General features: G+C 53.8%; 1 long non-coding RNA gene, 24 other non-coding genes and 3 pseudogenes across 25 annotated transcripts; 14 read left to right on the top strand and 14 right to left on the bottom strand.

The window, feature by feature from the left end:
- Positions 1 to 1564: 1564 nt before the first annotated feature.
- Positions 1565 to 2864, bottom strand: LOC121056123. The gene is made up of 3 exons (XR_005812990.1): positions 2639 to 2864; positions 2470 to 2563; positions 1565 to 1631 (listed from the first exon to the last, which is right to left on the bottom strand). It is a non-coding gene; the product is annotated as an uncharacterized LOC121056123 (long non-coding RNA).
- A 1098-nt stretch (positions 2865 to 3962) lies between these two features.
- Positions 3963 to 4081, top strand: LOC121056165. Its single transcript, XR_005813032.1, has one exon. It is a non-coding gene; the product is annotated as a 5S ribosomal RNA (ribosomal RNA).
- A 372-nt stretch (positions 4082 to 4453) lies between these two features.
- LOC121056346 lies at positions 4454 to 4572 on the top strand. Its single transcript, XR_005813207.1, has one exon. It is a non-coding gene; the product is annotated as a 5S ribosomal RNA (ribosomal RNA).
- A 372-nt stretch (positions 4573 to 4944) lies between these two features.
- LOC121056246 lies at positions 4945 to 5063 on the top strand. Its single transcript, XR_005813112.1, has one exon. It is a non-coding gene; the product is annotated as a 5S ribosomal RNA (ribosomal RNA).
- Positions 5064 to 5435: 372 nt separating this feature from the next.
- LOC121056581 lies at positions 5436 to 5544 on the top strand (annotated as a pseudogene).
- Positions 5545 to 5916: 372 nt separating this feature from the next.
- LOC121056180 lies at positions 5917 to 6035 on the top strand. The gene has a single exon (XR_005813047.1). It is a non-coding gene; the product is annotated as a 5S ribosomal RNA (ribosomal RNA).
- A 372-nt stretch (positions 6036 to 6407) lies between these two features.
- On the top strand, positions 6408 to 6526 carry LOC121056309. Its single transcript, XR_005813174.1, has one exon. It is a non-coding gene; the product is annotated as a 5S ribosomal RNA (ribosomal RNA).
- Positions 6527 to 6898: 372 nt separating this feature from the next.
- Positions 6899 to 7015, top strand: LOC121056442. Its single transcript, XR_005813300.1, has one exon. It is a non-coding gene; the product is annotated as a 5S ribosomal RNA (ribosomal RNA).
- Positions 7016 to 7387: 372 nt separating this feature from the next.
- LOC121056357 lies at positions 7388 to 7506 on the top strand. Its single transcript, XR_005813218.1, has one exon. It is a non-coding gene; the product is annotated as a 5S ribosomal RNA (ribosomal RNA).
- A 371-nt stretch (positions 7507 to 7877) lies between these two features.
- Positions 7878 to 7986, top strand: LOC121056579 (annotated as a pseudogene).
- A 372-nt stretch (positions 7987 to 8358) lies between these two features.
- Positions 8359 to 8477, top strand: LOC121056227. Its single transcript, XR_005813094.1, has one exon. It is a non-coding gene; the product is annotated as a 5S ribosomal RNA (ribosomal RNA).
- Positions 8478 to 8849: 372 nt separating this feature from the next.
- Positions 8850 to 8968, top strand: LOC121056356. The gene has a single exon (XR_005813217.1). It is a non-coding gene; the product is annotated as a 5S ribosomal RNA (ribosomal RNA).
- A 371-nt stretch (positions 8969 to 9339) lies between these two features.
- On the top strand, positions 9340 to 9448 carry LOC121056574 (annotated as a pseudogene).
- Positions 9449 to 9820: 372 nt separating this feature from the next.
- LOC121056206 lies at positions 9821 to 9939 on the top strand. Its single transcript, XR_005813073.1, has one exon. It is a non-coding gene; the product is annotated as a 5S ribosomal RNA (ribosomal RNA).
- Positions 9940 to 10311: 372 nt separating this feature from the next.
- LOC121056155 lies at positions 10312 to 10430 on the top strand. The gene has a single exon (XR_005813022.1). It is a non-coding gene; the product is annotated as a 5S ribosomal RNA (ribosomal RNA).
- A 74-nt stretch (positions 10431 to 10504) lies between these two features.
- LOC121056392 lies at positions 10505 to 10623 on the bottom strand. The gene has a single exon (XR_005813252.1). It is a non-coding gene; the product is annotated as a 5S ribosomal RNA (ribosomal RNA).
- Positions 10624 to 10956: 333 nt separating this feature from the next.
- LOC121056454 lies at positions 10957 to 11075 on the bottom strand. The gene has a single exon (XR_005813312.1). It is a non-coding gene; the product is annotated as a 5S ribosomal RNA (ribosomal RNA).
- A 368-nt stretch (positions 11076 to 11443) lies between these two features.
- On the bottom strand, positions 11444 to 11562 carry LOC121056130. Its single transcript, XR_005812997.1, has one exon. It is a non-coding gene; the product is annotated as a 5S ribosomal RNA (ribosomal RNA).
- Positions 11563 to 11934: 372 nt separating this feature from the next.
- On the bottom strand, positions 11935 to 12053 carry LOC121056371. The gene has a single exon (XR_005813231.1). It is a non-coding gene; the product is annotated as a 5S ribosomal RNA (ribosomal RNA).
- Positions 12054 to 12421: 368 nt separating this feature from the next.
- On the bottom strand, positions 12422 to 12540 carry LOC121056250. Its single transcript, XR_005813116.1, has one exon. It is a non-coding gene; the product is annotated as a 5S ribosomal RNA (ribosomal RNA).
- A 372-nt stretch (positions 12541 to 12912) lies between these two features.
- On the bottom strand, positions 12913 to 13031 carry LOC121056211. Its single transcript, XR_005813078.1, has one exon. It is a non-coding gene; the product is annotated as a 5S ribosomal RNA (ribosomal RNA).
- Positions 13032 to 13403: 372 nt separating this feature from the next.
- Positions 13404 to 13518, bottom strand: LOC121056507. The gene has a single exon (XR_005813365.1). It is a non-coding gene; the product is annotated as a 5S ribosomal RNA (ribosomal RNA).
- A 372-nt stretch (positions 13519 to 13890) lies between these two features.
- Positions 13891 to 14009, bottom strand: LOC121056296. The gene has a single exon (XR_005813161.1). It is a non-coding gene; the product is annotated as a 5S ribosomal RNA (ribosomal RNA).
- A 367-nt stretch (positions 14010 to 14376) lies between these two features.
- LOC121056249 lies at positions 14377 to 14495 on the bottom strand. Its single transcript, XR_005813115.1, has one exon. It is a non-coding gene; the product is annotated as a 5S ribosomal RNA (ribosomal RNA).
- Positions 14496 to 14867: 372 nt separating this feature from the next.
- LOC121056210 lies at positions 14868 to 14986 on the bottom strand. The gene has a single exon (XR_005813077.1). It is a non-coding gene; the product is annotated as a 5S ribosomal RNA (ribosomal RNA).
- Positions 14987 to 15358: 372 nt separating this feature from the next.
- On the bottom strand, positions 15359 to 15473 carry LOC121056506. Its single transcript, XR_005813364.1, has one exon. It is a non-coding gene; the product is annotated as a 5S ribosomal RNA (ribosomal RNA).
- A 372-nt stretch (positions 15474 to 15845) lies between these two features.
- On the bottom strand, positions 15846 to 15964 carry LOC121056295. Its single transcript, XR_005813160.1, has one exon. It is a non-coding gene; the product is annotated as a 5S ribosomal RNA (ribosomal RNA).
- A 371-nt stretch (positions 15965 to 16335) lies between these two features.
- LOC121056294 lies at positions 16336 to 16454 on the bottom strand. The gene has a single exon (XR_005813159.1). It is a non-coding gene; the product is annotated as a 5S ribosomal RNA (ribosomal RNA).
- Between the last annotated feature and the right edge of the window lie 95 nt (positions 16455 to 16549).

Here is a 16549-nt window from a genome sequence, read left to right as displayed (position 1 = left end):
TTTCAAGCGATCAAAACCCGTTACTCATGCTGAGCTAGTCCCCAGGAATGCGACTAGCCTCACATTTTCATCGTAAGCAATTAATAGTCATAACAGTACCATATCATGAATAATAAGTGGCAAGGTACATGATACAACATAGGGTCCAAGGTCCCAACATACACAGAATGAGTAGCAGCGGAAGACTCAAATAAAGCTCATAAGCATAAAACGAAAGCCGGTGGTGCCACAACCCCACAAGGGCAAACCAACCGGGCAAGAGCCAAGCTGCAAGAGAAGGGATCACTCACTGCCCTCGCCACCCCCGGCAGAGCAGTGACCACACAAGAAGCACAACTCATACCCGGAATCCTCACCTGAAATTGCAGACACCGGATTAAGTACAAGATTGTACTCGCAAGTCTTACCCAAAACTATATATAAAAAGGAGAGAGGAGTATGCAAGGTCTACCTTAACCTAAGCCATCTAGGTTGCATAAAGCCAATTTTATTGAGCAAATAACAGTAAAAGTGGTTAAGTAATAGTAAATATAACATCATTTTAACTTATGGACAGCAAGTATACAATTCTGAAATGCATAAGCAAAAGAGTCCAAACGGCGCTCTCACCAACAACAAGGGACTACCCAAGTCCACACCATCATGGCACAGCATGCCAACACCACCATCAAACATAAACTCATCCATATTAATCCACACTTGATGCTAACATAACTGACTAACACATCAAGCAATGTCCATAACCGAGGACGCGACTATTCGAATAGATTATACTCTGATCAGAGGTGTACAACTGTACCCACATGAAATGAACAAGGATCAAAAGCTACACACCCCGTCGAGTGCGGTACGCGAGTGATACAAGCTCATTACATGTCTTTCCTAATCCCACCCCAACCACCTATACCACGCCGGGGTTCCCGACGACTTAGTCACGTGCCTGTGTGGTGTGACCAAGGCGGGCGCACCACGCGGGAGGCACCCCCGGCCAACATAGGCACCCGAGGCCCTCCAAAGGGCTACCTGCCCTCACGTCTCTCCAACGTGGTATAAATAATCACAGTAGAGCTAGTAAAGAACAAGCCGGTCCCAAATAAGGCATGTGGTAAGTACGAAGGGTGCTTGAATAGATGTCAAAATGTTCGGTCCTTAACGACCCAGACGGGGCTACTTGCATCAGGGGAAACCAACCTTCCTTCATCGCCCTACCACCCGTCCAAGTCCAACATATTTCATCAACCATAATTTAGTGTAAGTGCTCAAGTTTTATACCCATTAGTACAAGTTGTCTATACACCACAAATGATAGTACTGTCAATCCTTATACTTCTATTAGCATTAAGCATGGCTAAGCATGAATGAAGTAAACAAGCCTAACACTCCTATACGGTGGTGACAAGGGATAAGGTCAGCAATATAACAGGGAATAAATGCATAATTAGGATCTACCAATTCACCCAAAACAGACGTTTTAACATCTAGGAAACACATGCATATATAGGTATAGTTTTGCAACCAAAGATATTTATAGAGAAAGCATAGGTTCTATATGCTTAGGTGCTTGCCTTCCTGCTGACGGTAGTCACTATCCTCCTCTGGATATGGCTCGGTACTCTCCGGATTCTCCAAATCTACCGAAAAGAAGCAATATGCGAATAAGAGCCAAATAAACATGCACATGCGAAATGATCAATAAATCATGAAATAAATACAGTGAGTAGAGCACATGTTAACTTGAATTTAGGTGAAAGAATCACTAGATTATCACTTATTGTTTAGGAGATATGAAAATGACAAGCTTTCAGGTCAGATAATGACAGCTCCAAAAATAATTAAGTCTACTTTAGAGCATTACAAGTAATTTGCAACTCAAACCAAGTTTTTACATGTATAATTATTTTTAGTGGGCAGTACATCATTCACAGGTGCTAAGAAAAATTATTCCACAGCTTTATGTATTGTCATTATTTATTTATGGATCTTAGAAGTTAAAATCATGGGAATGCTAAATACACTCCTAAACATGATTTAAGGGGAGTATTGTCAAGCTTATTTTCACAACAGCAAAGAGTAACAAAATATAAGCTCAACAAAATTGGTTTCACAATTTTAGCTTTTACCAATAATTTCTTACGAATCTATGAAGAGCTAGACCACACAAGGGAGACATATAGCTATTTATATTCCTACAGAGAAAAACAGTAAAAAGTTGGTCATTTTTATTTTACAACAATGAAGAGATCTGTTTTATGAAGCAATAAGAATTTGTTTCACTGAAATCGGAGTTCATATGAATTAGTTATGGATTTTCAAAGTTCACTCATTTTTCAGCCAAAACAGCACGTGTGGATGGCTCGATCTAGTGCATGAATGCCAAGAGCATCACATGCAAGAAAACATACATTAAGGACTTGATTCTACTGCTAAGAAGACACTTTTCAGCTTGAGTTGAAGAAGCTGAAAACTCACCAAAACAGGGAAGCAAAGACACCGAGCTGTTGTCACCGAAGAAGAGAAAACAGTTTGCAGCCTGCTACTAGCCTTCAAATCTTGAACCGGTGACCTATGGAGGAGACTAGGAATGCTCAGCATGATGGGGAACCTAAGAGAGTAGCTATGGATGGGGAAGAAAGCTCACCAAGAGGAGGAAAACAACTGCTGCTGCTGCTGCTCTGCACCAAGCAGCAAGCTCCTCTTTTCTTCTCGATCTCCCTCAGCAACCGATGCATGTGCAGGCTATTTGGATGGATGGAAAGCTTACAACCTTGGGGATCTTGTGGTGTGACATGCAGGGCTGGATCCTTGCATTTTTGTGAAGATTTGGGGAGGAGGAAAATGAGGAGGGAGCTTAGCTCATGGAAGAACAGAATAGCAACAAAAACAGAATGGGAGGGAGATGAAGGGGTTTTCTCTGCCCCTCCCCCTTAAATCCTGAGGTGGGAGCACGCCCAAGAGGGTGTTGTGGGGGCTAAAGAGACACCCAAGGTCAATGACAAGTGGGCCCAAGTCATGGCTGTTTAGGAGGGTGAGAGAGGTGGGTGAAAAATTGAGTACAGATTCACTCTTGCAGTTTTCAGGATTTATTTTATTTCTCTCTCTTGGTAAGTTCAATTTGATTAAGCTACAAGAGTGTGAAAAATGTATGTTTTGGTGTTGAGATAGATTGAGTCACCTAGTTTCCATTTTTGAAAGTTTCACACATAAATCCCAAGTATTTTAAATCTGGTGAAAAGATGAATTGGGTTAGGCTGAAACTTGGTTTGAATTTTTAGGAGACCTAAATAGAGAGTTAAAATTCAACAAAATTTATATTTAGTGATGATAAATAAACTAATATTTGAATAAAATATTAAATATGTATACTTCTGTTCAGGTTATTGCTCAAATAGAAGTGGTTTCAATTTTACCGATTAGAGTTAATTTTGTTATTGCATATGATCAAATTGCAATATAGTAAATATGCAATCTAAAGGATAACAAATGAATTTATAAATACCTGGTTATGAACCTAGGGCTCTTACAGTAATCGTGCTTGGGCGAGGGTAGTACTAGGATGGTTGACCTCCTGGGAAGTCCTCGTGTTGCATCCCTCTTTTTAGCCGTTTTCGGTACTTGCCGGAGCCATTCGTTCATTTTTGCCGTTTTGGGACCTTGGTCGAGCCATTCGTTCATTTTTACCGTTTTCGGTACTTGCCGGAGCCATTCGTTCGGCCTACGCGTTTATCGCTCGTGACGCGCGTGCCGGGCGACGCCGTCGTTCGTTCCACCTTCTGTCCGGGACAGACGTCCCGCCGTTCGCGCGGGGTACACGTATCTCGCTTTTCGCTCTCATGCGACCCTGCCGTTCGTACGCGGTACGAGTCAGCCACTTATTCGCTCCTACGACGGCACGGTTCGCCCCGGGCGGACGGGTAAGGGCCACGCGCGGGGAGCATAAGGGGGCAGGCGGTGCGAAACATGCTGGATGCGATCATACCAGCACTAAAGCATCGGATCCCATCAGAACTCCGAAGTTAAGCGTGCTTGGTCGAGAGTAGTACTAGGATGGGTGACCTCCTGGGAAGTCCTCGTGTTGCATCCCTCTTTTTAGCCGTTTTGGGTTCTTGGTCGAGACATTCGTTCATTTTTGCCGTTTTGGGACCTCGGTCGAGCCATTCGTTCATTTTTACCGTTCTCGGTACTTGCCGGAGCCATTCGTTCGGCCTACGCGTTTATCGCTCGTGACGCGCGTGCCTGGCGACGCCGTCGTTCCTTCCACCTTCTGTCCGGGACAGACGTCCCGCCGTTCGCTCGGGGTGCACGTATCTCGCTTTTCGCTCTCATGAGACCCTGCCGTTCGTACGCGGTACGAGTCAGCCGCTTATTCGCTCCTACGACGGCACGGTTCGCCCCAGGCGGACGGGTAAGGGCCACGCGCGGGGAGCATAAGGGGGCAGGCGGTGCGAGACATGCTGGATGCGATCATACCAGCACTAAAGCACCGGATCCCATCAGAACTACGAAGTTAAGCGTGCTTGGGCGAGAGTAGTACTAGGATGAGTGACCTCCTGGGAAGTCCTCGAGTTGCATCCCTCTTTTTAGCCGTTTTGGGTTCTTCGTCGAGACATTCGTTCATTTTTGCCGTTTTGGGAACTCAGTCGAGCCATTCGTTCATTTTTACCGTTTTCGGTACTTGCCGGAGCCATTCGTTCGGCCTACGCGTTTATCGCTCGTGACACGCGTGCCTGGCGACGCCGTCGTTCGTTCCAACTTCTGTCCGGGACAGACGTCCCGCCGTTCGCTCGGGGTACACGTATCTCGCTTTTCGCTCTCATGAGACCCTGCCGTTCGTACACGGTACGAGTCAGCCACTTATTCGCTCCTACGACGGCACGGTTCGCCCCGAGCGGACGGGTAAGGGCCACGCGCGGGGAGCATAAGGGGGCAGGCGGTGCGAGACATGCTGGATGCGATCATACTAGCACTAAAGCACCGGATCCCATCAGAACTCCGAAGTTAAGCGTGCTTGGGTGAGAGTAGTACTAGGATGGGTGACCTCCTGGGTAGTCCTCGTGTTGCATCCCTCTTTTTAGCCGTTTTGGGTTCTTGGTCGAGACATTCGTTCATTTTTGCCGTTTTGGGACCTCGGTCGAGCCATTCGTTCATTTTTACCGTTCTCGATACTTGCCGGAGCCATTCGTTCGGCCTACGCGTTTATCGCTCGTGACGCGCGTGCCTGGCGACGCCGTCGTTCGTTCCAACTTCTGTCCGGGACAGACGTCCCGCCGTTCGCTCGGGGTACACGTATCTCGCTTTTCGCTCTCATGAGACCCTGCCGTTCGTACGCGGTACGAGTCAGCCGCTTATTCGCTCCTACGACGGCACGGTTCGCCCCGGGCGGACGGGTAAGGGCCACGCGCGGGGAGCATAAGGGGTCAGGCGGTGCGAGACATGCTGGATGCGATCATACCAGCACTAAAGCACCGGGTCCCATCAGAACTCCGAACTTGGGCGAGAGTAGTACTAGGATGGGTGACCTCCTGGGAAGTCCTCGTGTTGCATCCCTCTTTTTAGCCGTTTTGGGTTCTTCGTTGAGACATTCGTTCATTTTTGCTGTTTTGGGACCTCGGTCGAGCCATTCGTTCATTTTTACCGTTTTCGGTACTTGCCGGAGCCATTCGTTCGGCCTACGCGTTTATCGCTCGTGACGCGCGTGCCTGGCGACGCCGTCGTTCGTTCCAACTTCTGTCCGGGACAGACGTCCCGCCGTTCGCTCGGGGTACACGTATCTCGCTTTTCGCTCTCATGAGACCCTGCCGTTCGTACGCGGTACGAGTCAGCCGCTTATTCGCTCCTACGACGGCACGGTTCGCCCTTGGCGGATGGGTAAGGGCCACGCGCGGGGAGCATAAGGGGGCAGGCGGTGCGAGACATGCTGGATGCGATCATACCAGCACTAAAGTACCGGATCCCATCAGAACTCTAAAGTTAAGCGTGCTTGGGCGAGAGTAGTACTAGGATGGGTGACCTCCTGGGAAGTCCTCGTGTTGCATCCCTCTTTTTTAGCCGTTTTGGGTCTTGGTCGAGACATTCGTTCGTTTTTGCCGTTTTGGGACCTCGGTCGAGCCATTCGTTCATTTTTACCGTTCTCGGTACTTGCCGGAGCCATTCGTTCGGCCTACGCGTTTATCGCTCGTGACGCACGTGCCTGGCGACGCCGTCGTTCCTTCCACCTTCTGTCCGGGACAGACGTCCCGCCGTTCGCTCGGGGTACACGTATCTCGCTTTTCGCTCTCATGAGACCCTGCCGTTCGTACGCGGTACGAGTCAGCCGCTTATTCGCTCCTACGACGGCACGGTTCGCCCTGGGCGGACGGGTAAGGGCCACGCGCGGGGAGCATAAGGGGGCAGGCGGTGCGAGACATGCTGGATGCGATCATACCAGCACTAAAGCACCGGATCCCATCAGAACTCCGAAGTTAAGCGTGCTTGGGCGAGAGTAGTACTAGGATGGGTAACCTCCTGGGAAGTCCTCGTGTTGCATCCCTCTTTTTAGCCGATTTGGGTTCTTGGTCGAGACATTCGTTCATTTTTACCGTTTTGGGACCTCGGTCGAGCCATTCGTTCATTTTTACCGTTCTCGGTACTTGCCGGAGCCATTCGTTCGGCCTACGCGTTTATCGCTCGTGACGCGCGTGCCTGGCGACGCCGTCGTTCGTTCCAACTTCTGTCCGGGACAGACGTCCCGCCGTTCGCTCGGGGTACACGTATCTCGCTTTTCGCTCTCAAGAGACCCTGCCGTTCGTACGCGGTACGAGTCAGCCGCTTATTCGCTCCTACGACGGCACGGTTCGCCCCGGGCGGACGGGTAAGGGCCACGCGCGGGGAGCATAAGGGGGCAGGCGGTGCAAGACATGCTGGATGCGATCATACCAGCACTAAAGCACCGGATCCCATCAGAACTCTGAAGTTAAGCGTGCTTGGGCGAGAGTAGTACTAGGATGGGTGACCTCTAGGGAAGTTTTTGTTGCATCCCTCTTTTTAGCCGTTTTGGGTTCTTGGTCGAGACATTCGTTCATTTTTGCCGTTTTGGGACCTCGGTCGAGCCATTCGTTCATTTTTACCGTTCTCGGTACTTGCTGGAGCCATTCGTTCGGCCTACGCGTTTATCGCTCGTGACGCGCGTGCCTGGCGACGCCGTCGTTCGTTCCAACTTCTGTCCGGGACAGACGTCCCGCCGTTCGCTCGGGGTACACGTATCTCGCTTTTCGCTCTCATGAGACCCTGCCGTTCGTACGCGGTACGAGTCAGCCACTTATTCGCTCCTACGACGGCACGGTTCGCCCCGGGCGGACGGGTAAGGGCCACGCGCGGGGAGCATAAGGGGGCAGGCGGTGCGAGACATGCTGGATGCGATCATACTAGCACTAAAGCACCGGATCCCATCAGAACTCTGAAGTTAAGCGTGCTTGGGTGAGAGTAGTACTAGGATGGGTGACCTCCTAGGAAGTCCTCGTGTTGCATCACTTTTTTAGCCATTTTGGGTTCTTCGTCGAGACATTCGTTCATTTTTGCCGTTTTGGGACCTCGATCGAGCCATTCGTTCATTTTTACCGTTCTCGGTACTTGCCGGAGCCATTCGTTCGGCCTACGCGTTTATCGCTCGTGACGCGCGTGCCTGGCGACGCCGTCGTTCGTTCCAACTTCTGTCCGGGACAGACGTCCCGCCGTTCGCTCGGGGTACACGTATCTCGCTTTTCGCTCTCATGAGACCCTGCCGTTCGTACGCGGTACGAGTCAGCCGCTTATTCGCTCCTACGACGGCACGGTTCGCCCCAGGCGGACGGGTAAGGGTCACGCGCGGGGAGCATAAGGGGTCAGGCGGTGCGAGACATGCTGGATGCGATCATACCAGCACTAAAGCACCGGATCCCATCAGAACTCCGAACATGGGCGAGAGTAGTACTAGGATGGGTGACCTCCTGGGAAGTCCTCGTGTTGCATCCCTCTTTTTAGCCGATTTGGGTTCTTGGTCGAGACATTCGTTCATTTTTACCGTTTTGGGACCTCGGTCGAGCCATTCGTTCATTTTTACCGTTCTCGGTACTTGCCGGAGCCATTCGTTCGGCCTACGCGTTTATCGCTCGTGACGCGCGTGCCTGGCGACGGCGTCGTTCGTTCCAACTTCTGTCCGGGACAGACGTCCCGCCGTTCGCTCGGGGTACACGTATCTCGCTTTTCGCTCTCAAGAGACCCTGCCGTTCGTACGCGGTACGAGTCAGCCGCTTATTCGCTCCTACGACGGCACGGTTCGCCCCGGGCGGACGGGTAAGGGCCACGCGCGGGGAGCATAAGGGGGCAGGCGGTGCAAGACATGCTGGATGCGATCATACCAGCACTAAAGCACCGGATCCCATCAGAACTCTGAAGTTAAGCGTGCTTGGGCGAGAGTAGTACTAGGATGGGTGACCTCTTGGGAAGTCCTCTTGTTGCATCCCTCTTTTTAGCCGTTTTGGGTTCTTGGTCGAGACATTCGTTCATTTTTGCCGTTTTGGGACCTCGGTCGAGCCATTCGTTCATTTTTACCGTTCTCGGTACTTGCTGGAGCCATTCGTTCGGCCTACGCGTTTATCGCTCGTGACGCGCGTGCCTGGCGACGCCGTCGTTCGTTCCAACTTCTGTCCGGGACAGACGTCCCGCCGTTCGCTCGGGGTACACGTATCTCGCTTTTCGCTCTCATGAGACCCTGCCGTTCGTACGCGGTACGAGTCAGCCACTTATTCGCTCCTACGACGGCACGGTTCGCCCCGGGCGGACGGGTAAGGGCCACGCGCGGGGAGCATAAGGGGGCAGGCGGTGCGAGACATGCTGGATGCGATCATACTAGCACTAAAGCACCGGATCCCATCAGAACTCTGAAGTTAAGCGTGCTTGGGTGAGAGTAGTACTAGGATGGGTGACCTCCTAGGAAGTCCTCGTGTTGCATCACTTTTTTAGCCATTTTGGGTTCTTCGTCGAGACATTCGTTCATTTTTGCCGTTTTGGGACCTCGATCGAGCCATTCGTTCATTTTTACCGTTCTCGGTACTTGCCGGAGCCATTCGTTCGGCCTACGCGTTTATCGCTCGTGACGCGCGTGCCTGGCGACGCCGTCGTTCGTTCCAACTTCTGTCCGGGACAGACGTCCCGCCGTTCGCTCGGGGTACACGTATCTCGCTTTTCGCTCTCATGAGACCCTGCCGTTCGTACGCGGTACGAGTCAGCCGCTTATTCGCTCCTACGACGGCACGGTTCGCCCCAGGCGGACGGGTAAGGGTCACGCGCGGGGAGCATAAGGGGTCAGGCGGTGCGAGACATGCTGGATGCGATCATACCAGCACTAAAGCACCGGATCCCATCAGAACTCCGAACTTGGGCGAGAGTAGTACTAGGATGGGTGACCTCCTGGGAAGTCCTCGTGTTGCATCCCTCTTTTTTGCCGTTTTGGGTTCTTCGTTGAGACATTCGTTCATTTTTGCTGTTTTGGGACCTCGGTCGAGCCATTCGTTCATTTTTACCGTTTTCGGTACTTGCCGGAGCCATTCGTTCGGCCTACGCGTTTATCGCTCGTGACGAGCGTGCCTGGCGACGCCGTCGTTCGTTCCAACTTCTGTCCGGGACAGACGTCCCGCCGTTCGCTCGGGGTACACGTATCTCGCTTTTCGCTCTCATGAGACCCTGCCGTTCGTACGCGGTACGAGTCAGCCACTTATTCGCTCCTACGACGGCACGGTTCGCCCTTGGCGGACGGGTAAGGGCCACGCGCGGAGAGCATAAGGGGGCAGGCGGTGCGAGACATGCTGGATGCGATCATACCAGCACTAAAGCACCGGATCCCATCAGAACTCTGAAGTTAAGCGTGCTTGGGCGAGAGTAGTACTAGGATGGATGACCTCTAGGGAAGTCCTCGTGTTGCATCCCTCTTTTTAGCCGTTTTGGGTTCTTGGTCGAGACATTCGTTCATTTTTGCCGTTTTGGGACCTCGGTCGAGCCATTCGTTCATTTTTACCGTTCTCGGTACTTGCCGGAGCCATTCGTTCGGCCTACGCGATTATCGCTCGTGACGCGCGTGCCTGGCGACGCCGTCGTTCGTTCCAACTTCTGTCCGGGACAGACGTCCCGCCGTTCGCTCGGGGTACACGTATCTCGCTTTTCGCTCTCATTAGACCCTGCCGTTTGTACGCGGTACGAGTCAGCCGCTTATTCGCTCCTACGACGGCACGGTTCGCCCTTGGCGGACGGGTAAGGGCCACGCGCGGGGAGCATAAGGGGGCAGGCGGTGCAAGACATGCTGGATGCGATCATACCAGCACTAAAGCACCGGATCCCATCAGAACTCTGAAGTTAAGCGTGCTTGGGCGAGAGTAGTACTAGGATGGATGACCTCTTGGGAAGTCCTCGTGTTGCATCCCTCTTTTTGCTCGACCGAGGTCCCAAAACGGCAAAAAAGAACGAATGTCTCGACGAAGAACCCAAAACGAAAAGAGGGATGCAACATGAGGACTTCCCAAGATGTCACCCATCCTAGTACTACTCTCGCCCAAGCACGCTTAACTTCGGAGTTCTGATGGGAACCGGTGCTTTAGTGCTGGTATGATCGCATCCAGCATGTTTGGCACCACCTGCCCCCTTATACTCCCCGCGCGTGGCCCTTACCCGTCCGCCCGGGGCGAACCATGCCATCGTAGGAGCGAATAAGCGGCTGACTCGTACCGCGTACGAACGGCAGGGTCTCATGAGAGCGAAAAGCGAGATACGTGTACCCCGAGCGAACGGCGGGACGTCTGTCCCGGACAGAAGTTGGAACGAACGACGGCGTCGCTAGGCACGCGCGTCACGAGCGATAAACGCGTAGGCCGAACGAATGGCTCGACCGAGGTCCCAAAACCGCAAAAATGAACGAATGTCTCGACCAAGAACTCAAAACGGCTAAAAAGAGGGATGCAACACGAGGACTTCCCAAGAGGTCACCCATACTAGTACTACTCTCGCCCAAGCACGCTTAACTTCGGAGTTCTGATGGGATCCGGTGCTTTAGTGCTGGTATGATCGCATCCAGCATGTCTCGCACCGTCTGCCCCCTTATGCTCCCCGCGCGTGGCCCTTACCCGTCCGCCCGGGGCGAACCGTGCCGTCGTAGGAGCGAATAAGCGGCTGACTCGTACCGCGTACGAACGGCAGGGTCTCATGAGAGCGAAAAGCGAGATACGTGTACCCCGAGCGAACGGCGGGACGTCTGTCTCGGACAGAAGGTGGAAGGAACGACGGCGTCGCCAGGCACGCGCGTCACGAGCGATAAACGCGTAGGCCGAACGAATGGCTCCGGCAAGTACCGAAAACGGTAAAAATGAACGAATGGCTCGACCGAGGTCCCAAAACGGCAAAAATGAACGAATGTCTCGACGAAGAACCCAAAACGAAAAGAGGGATGCAACACGAGGACTTCCCAGGAGGTCACCCATCCTAGTACTACTCTCGCCCAAGCACGCTTAACTTCGGAGTTCTGATGGGATCCGGTGCTTTAGTGCTGGTATGATCGCATCCAGCATGTCTCGCACCGCCTGCCCCCTTATGCTCCCCGCGCGTGGCCCTTACCCGTCCGCCCGGGGCGAACCGTGCCGTCGTAGGAGCGAATAAATGGCTGACTCGTACCGCGTACGAACGGCAGGGTCTCATGAGAGCGAAAAGCGAGATACGTGTACCCCGAGCGAACGGCGGGACGTCTGTCCCGGACAGAAGGTGGAAGGAACGACGGCGTCGCCAGGCACGCGCGTCACGAGCGATAAACGCGTAGGCCGAACGAATGGCTCCGGCAAGTACCGAAAACGGTAAAAATGAACGAATGGCTCGACCGAGGTCCCAAAACGGCAAAAATGAACGAATGTCCCGACCAAGAACCCAAAACGGCTAAAAAGAGGGATGCAACAATAGTACTTCCCAGGAGGTCACCCATCCTAGTACTACCCTCGCCCAAGCACGCTTAACTTCGGAGTTCTGATAGGATCCGGTGCTTTAGTGCTGGTATGATCGCATCCAGCCTGTCTGGCACCGCCTGCCCCCTTATGCTCCCCGCGCGTGGCCCTTACCCGTCCGCCCGGGGCGAACCGTGCCGTCGTAGGAGCGAATAAATGGCTGACTCGTACCGCGTACGAACGGCAGGGTCTCATGAGAGCGAAAAGCGAGATACGTGTACCCCGAGCGAACGGCGGGACGTCTGTCCCGGACAGAAGGTGGAAGGAACGACGGCGTCGCCAGGCACGCGCGTCACGAGCAATAAACGCGTAGGCCGAACGAATGGCTCCGGCAAGTACCGAAAACGGTAAAAATGAACGAATGGCTCGACCGAGGTCCCAAAACGGCAAAAATGAACGAATGTCTCGACGAAGAACCCAAAACAAAAAGAGGGATGCAACACAAGGACTTCCCAGGAGGTCACCCATCCTAGTACTACTCTCGCCCAAGCACACTTAACTTCAGAGTTCTGATGGGATCCGGTGCTTTAGTGCTAGTATGATCACATCCAACATGTCTCGCACCGCCTGCCCCCTTATGCTCCCCGCGCGTGGCCCTTACCCGTCCGCCCGGGGCGAACTGTGCCGTCGTAGGAGCGAATAAATGGCTGACTCGTACCGCGTACGAACGGCAGGGTCTCATGAGAGCGAAAAGCGAGATACGTGTACCCCGAGCGAACGGCGGGACGTCTGTCCCGGACAGAAGGTGGAAGGAACGACGGCGTCGCCAGGCACGCGCGTCACGAGCGATAAACGCGTAGGCCGAACGAATGGCTTCGGCAAGTTCCGAAAACGGTAAAAATGAACGAATGGCTCGACCGAGGTCCCAAAACGGCAAAAATGAACGAATGTCTCGACCAAGAACCCAAAACGGCTAAAAAGAAGGATGCAACACGAGGACTTCCCAGGAGGTCACCCATCCTAGTACTACTCTCGCCCAAGCACACTTAACTTCAGAGTTCTGATGGGATCCGGTGCTTTAGTGCTAGTATGATCACATCCAGCATGTCTCGCACCGCCTGCCCCCTTATGCTCCCCGCGCGTGGCCCTTACCCGTCCGCCCGGGGCGAACCGTGCCGTCGTAGGAGCGAATAAGCGGCTGACTCGTACCGCGTACGAACGGCAGGGTCTCATGAGAGCGAAAAGCAAGATACGTGTACCCCGAGCGAACGGCGGGACGTCTGTCCCAGACAGAAGGTGGAAGGAACGACGGCGTCGCCAGGCACGCGCGTCACGAGCGATAAACGCGTAGGCCGAACGAATGGCTTCGGCAAGTACCGAAAACGGTAAAAATGAACGAATGGCTCGACCGAGGTCCCAAAACGGCAAAAATGAACGAATGTCCCGACCAAGAACCCAAAACGGCTAAAAAGAGGGTTGCAACACGAGGACTTCCCAGGAGATCATCCTAGTACTACTCTCACCCAAGCACGGTTAACTTCGGAGTTCTGATGGGATCCGGTGCTTTAGTGCTAGTATGATCGCATCCACCATGTCTGGCACCGCCTGCCCCCTTATGCTCCCCGCGCGTGGCCCTTACCCGTCCGCCCGGGGCGAACCGTGCCGTCGTAGGAGCGAATAAGCGGCTGACTCGTACCGCGTACGAACGGCAGGGTCTCATGAGAGCGAAAAGCAAGATACGTGTACCCCGAGCGAACGGCGGGACGTCTGTCCCAGACAGAAGGTGGAAGGAACGACGGCGTCGCCAGGCACGCGCGTCACGAGCGATAAACGCGTAGGCCGAACGAATGGCTTCGGCAAGTACCGAAAACGGTAAAAATGAACGAATGGCTCGACCGAGGTCCCAAAACGGCAAAAATGAACGAATGTCCCGACCAAGAACCCAAAACGGCTAAAAAGAGGGTTGCAACACGAGGACTTCCCAGGAGGTCACCCATCCTAGTACTACTCTCACCCAAGCACGGTTAACTTCGGAGTTCTGATGGGATCCGGTGCTTTAGTGCTAGTATGATCGCATCCACCATGTCTGGCACCGCCTGCCCCCTTATGCTCCCCGCGCGTGGCCCTTACCCGTCCGCCGGGGCGAACCGTGCCGTCGTAGGAGCGAATAAATGGCTGACTCGTACCGCGTACGAACGGCAGGGTCTCATGAGAGCGAAAAGCGAGATACGTGTACCCCGAGCGAACGGCGGGACGTCTGTCCCGGACAGAAGGTGGAAGGAACGACGGCGTCGCCAGGCACGCGCGTCACGAGCAATAAACGCGTAGGCCGAACGAATGGCTCCGGCAAGTACCGAAAACGGTAAAAATGAACGAATGGCTCGACCGAGGTCCCAAAACGGCAAAAATGAACGAATGTCTCGACGAAGAACCCAAAACAAAAAGAGGGATGCAACACAAGGACTTCCCAGGAGGTCACCCATCCTAGTACTACTCTCGCCCAAGCACACTTAACTTCAGAGTTCTGATGGGATCCGGTGCTTTAGTGCTAGTATGATCACATCCAACATGTCTCGCACCGCCTGCCCCCTTATGCTCCCCGCGCGTGGCCCTTACCCGTCCGCCCGGGGCGAACTGTGCCGTCGTAGGAGCGAATAAATGGCTGACTCGTACCGCGTACGAACGGCAGGGTCTCATGAGAGCGAAAAGCGAGATACGTGTACCCCGAGCGAACGGCGGGACGTCTGTCCCGGACAGAAGGTGGAAGGAACGACGGCGTCGCCAGGCACGCGCGTCACGAGCGATAAACGCGTAGGCCGAACGAATGGCTTCGGCAAGTTCCGAAAACGGTAAAAATGAACGAATGGCTCGACCGAGGTCCCAAAACGGCAAAAATGAACGAATGTCTCGACCAAGAACCCAAAACGGCTAAAAAGAAGGATGCAACACGAGGACTTCCCAGGAGGTCACCCATCCTAGTACTACTCTCGCCCAAGCACACTTAACTTCAGAGTTCTGATGGGATCCGGTGCTTTAGTGCTAGTATGATCACATCCAGCATGTCTCGCACCGCCTGCCCCCTTATGCTCCCCGCGCGTGGCCCTTACCCGTCCGCCCGGGGCGAACCGTGCCGTCGTAGGAGCGAATAAGCGGCTGACTCGTACCGCGTACGAACGGCAGGGTCTCATGAGAGCGAAAAGCAAGATACGTGTACCCCGAGCGAACGGCGGGACGTCTGTCCCAGACAGAAGGTGGAAGGAACGACGGCGTCGCCAGGCACGCGCGTCACGAGCGATAAACGCGTAGGCCGAACGAATGGCTTCGGCAAGTACCGAAAACGGTAAAAATGAACGAATGGCTCGACCGAGGTCCCAAAACGGCAAAAATGAACGAATGTCCCGACCAAGAACCCAAAACGGCTAAAAAGAGGGTTGCAACACGAGGACTTCCCAGGAGATCATCCTAGTACTACTCTCACCCAAGCACGGTTAACTTCGGAGTTCTGATGGGATCCGGTGCTTTAGTGCTAGTATGATCGCATCCACCATGTCTGGCACCGCCTGCCCCCTTATGCTCCCCGCGCGTGGCCCTTACCCGTCCGCCCGGGGCGAACCGTGCCGTCGTAGGAGCGAATAAGCGGCTGACTCGTACCGCGTACGAACGGCAGGGTCTCATGAGAGCGAAAAGCAAGATACGTGTACCCCGAGCGAACGGCGGGACGTCTGTCCCAGACAGAAGGTGGAAGGAACGACGGCGTCGCCAGGCACGCGCGTCACGAGCGATAAACGCGTAGGCCGAACGAATGGCTTCGGCAAGTACCGAAAACGGTAAAAATGAACGAATGGCTCGACCGAGGTCCCAAAACGGCAAAAATGAACGAATGTCCCGACCAAGAACCCAAAACGGCTAAAAAGAGGGTTGCAACACGAGGACTTCCCAGGAGGTCACCCATCCTAGTACTACTCTCACCCAAGCACGGTTAACTTCGGAGTTCTGATGGGATCCGGTGCTTTAGTGCTAGTATGATCGCATCCACCATGTCTGGCACCGCCTGCCCCCTTATGCTCCCCGCGCGTGGCCCTTACCCGTCCGCCGGGGCGAACCGTGCCGTCGTAGGAGCGAATAAATGGCTGACTCGTACCGCGTACGAACGGCAGGGTCTCATGAGAGCGAAAAGCGAGATACGTGTACCCCGAGCGAACGGCGGGACGTCTGTCCCGGACAGAAGGTGGAAGGAACGACGGCGTCGCCAGGCACGCGCGTCACGAGCGATAAACGCGTAGGCCGAACGAATGGCTTCGGCAAGTACCGAAAACGGTAAAAATGAACGAATGGCTCGACCGAGGTCCCAAAACGGCAAAAATGAACGAATGTCCCGACCAAGAACCCAAAACGGCTAAAAAGAGGGTTGCAACACGAGGACTTCCCAGGAGGTCACCCATCCTAGTACTACTCTCACCCAAGCACGGTTAACTTCGGAGTTCTGATGGGATCCGGTGCTTTAGTGCTAGTATGATCGCATCCACCATGTCTGGCACCGCCTGCCCCCTTATGCTCCCCGCGCGTGGCCCTTACCCGTCCGCCGGGGCGAACCGTGCCATCGTAGGAGCGAATAAATG

This window comes from Oryza brachyantha, unplaced genomic scaffold (genome assembly GCF_000231095.2).
Source record: "Oryza brachyantha unplaced genomic scaffold, ObraRS2 ChrUN-Ctg46, whole genome shotgun sequence".
Lineage (NCBI taxonomy): Eukaryota > Viridiplantae > Streptophyta > Magnoliopsida > Poales > Poaceae > Oryza > Oryza brachyantha.
This window is presented reverse-complemented; position numbering and strand designations above follow the sequence as displayed.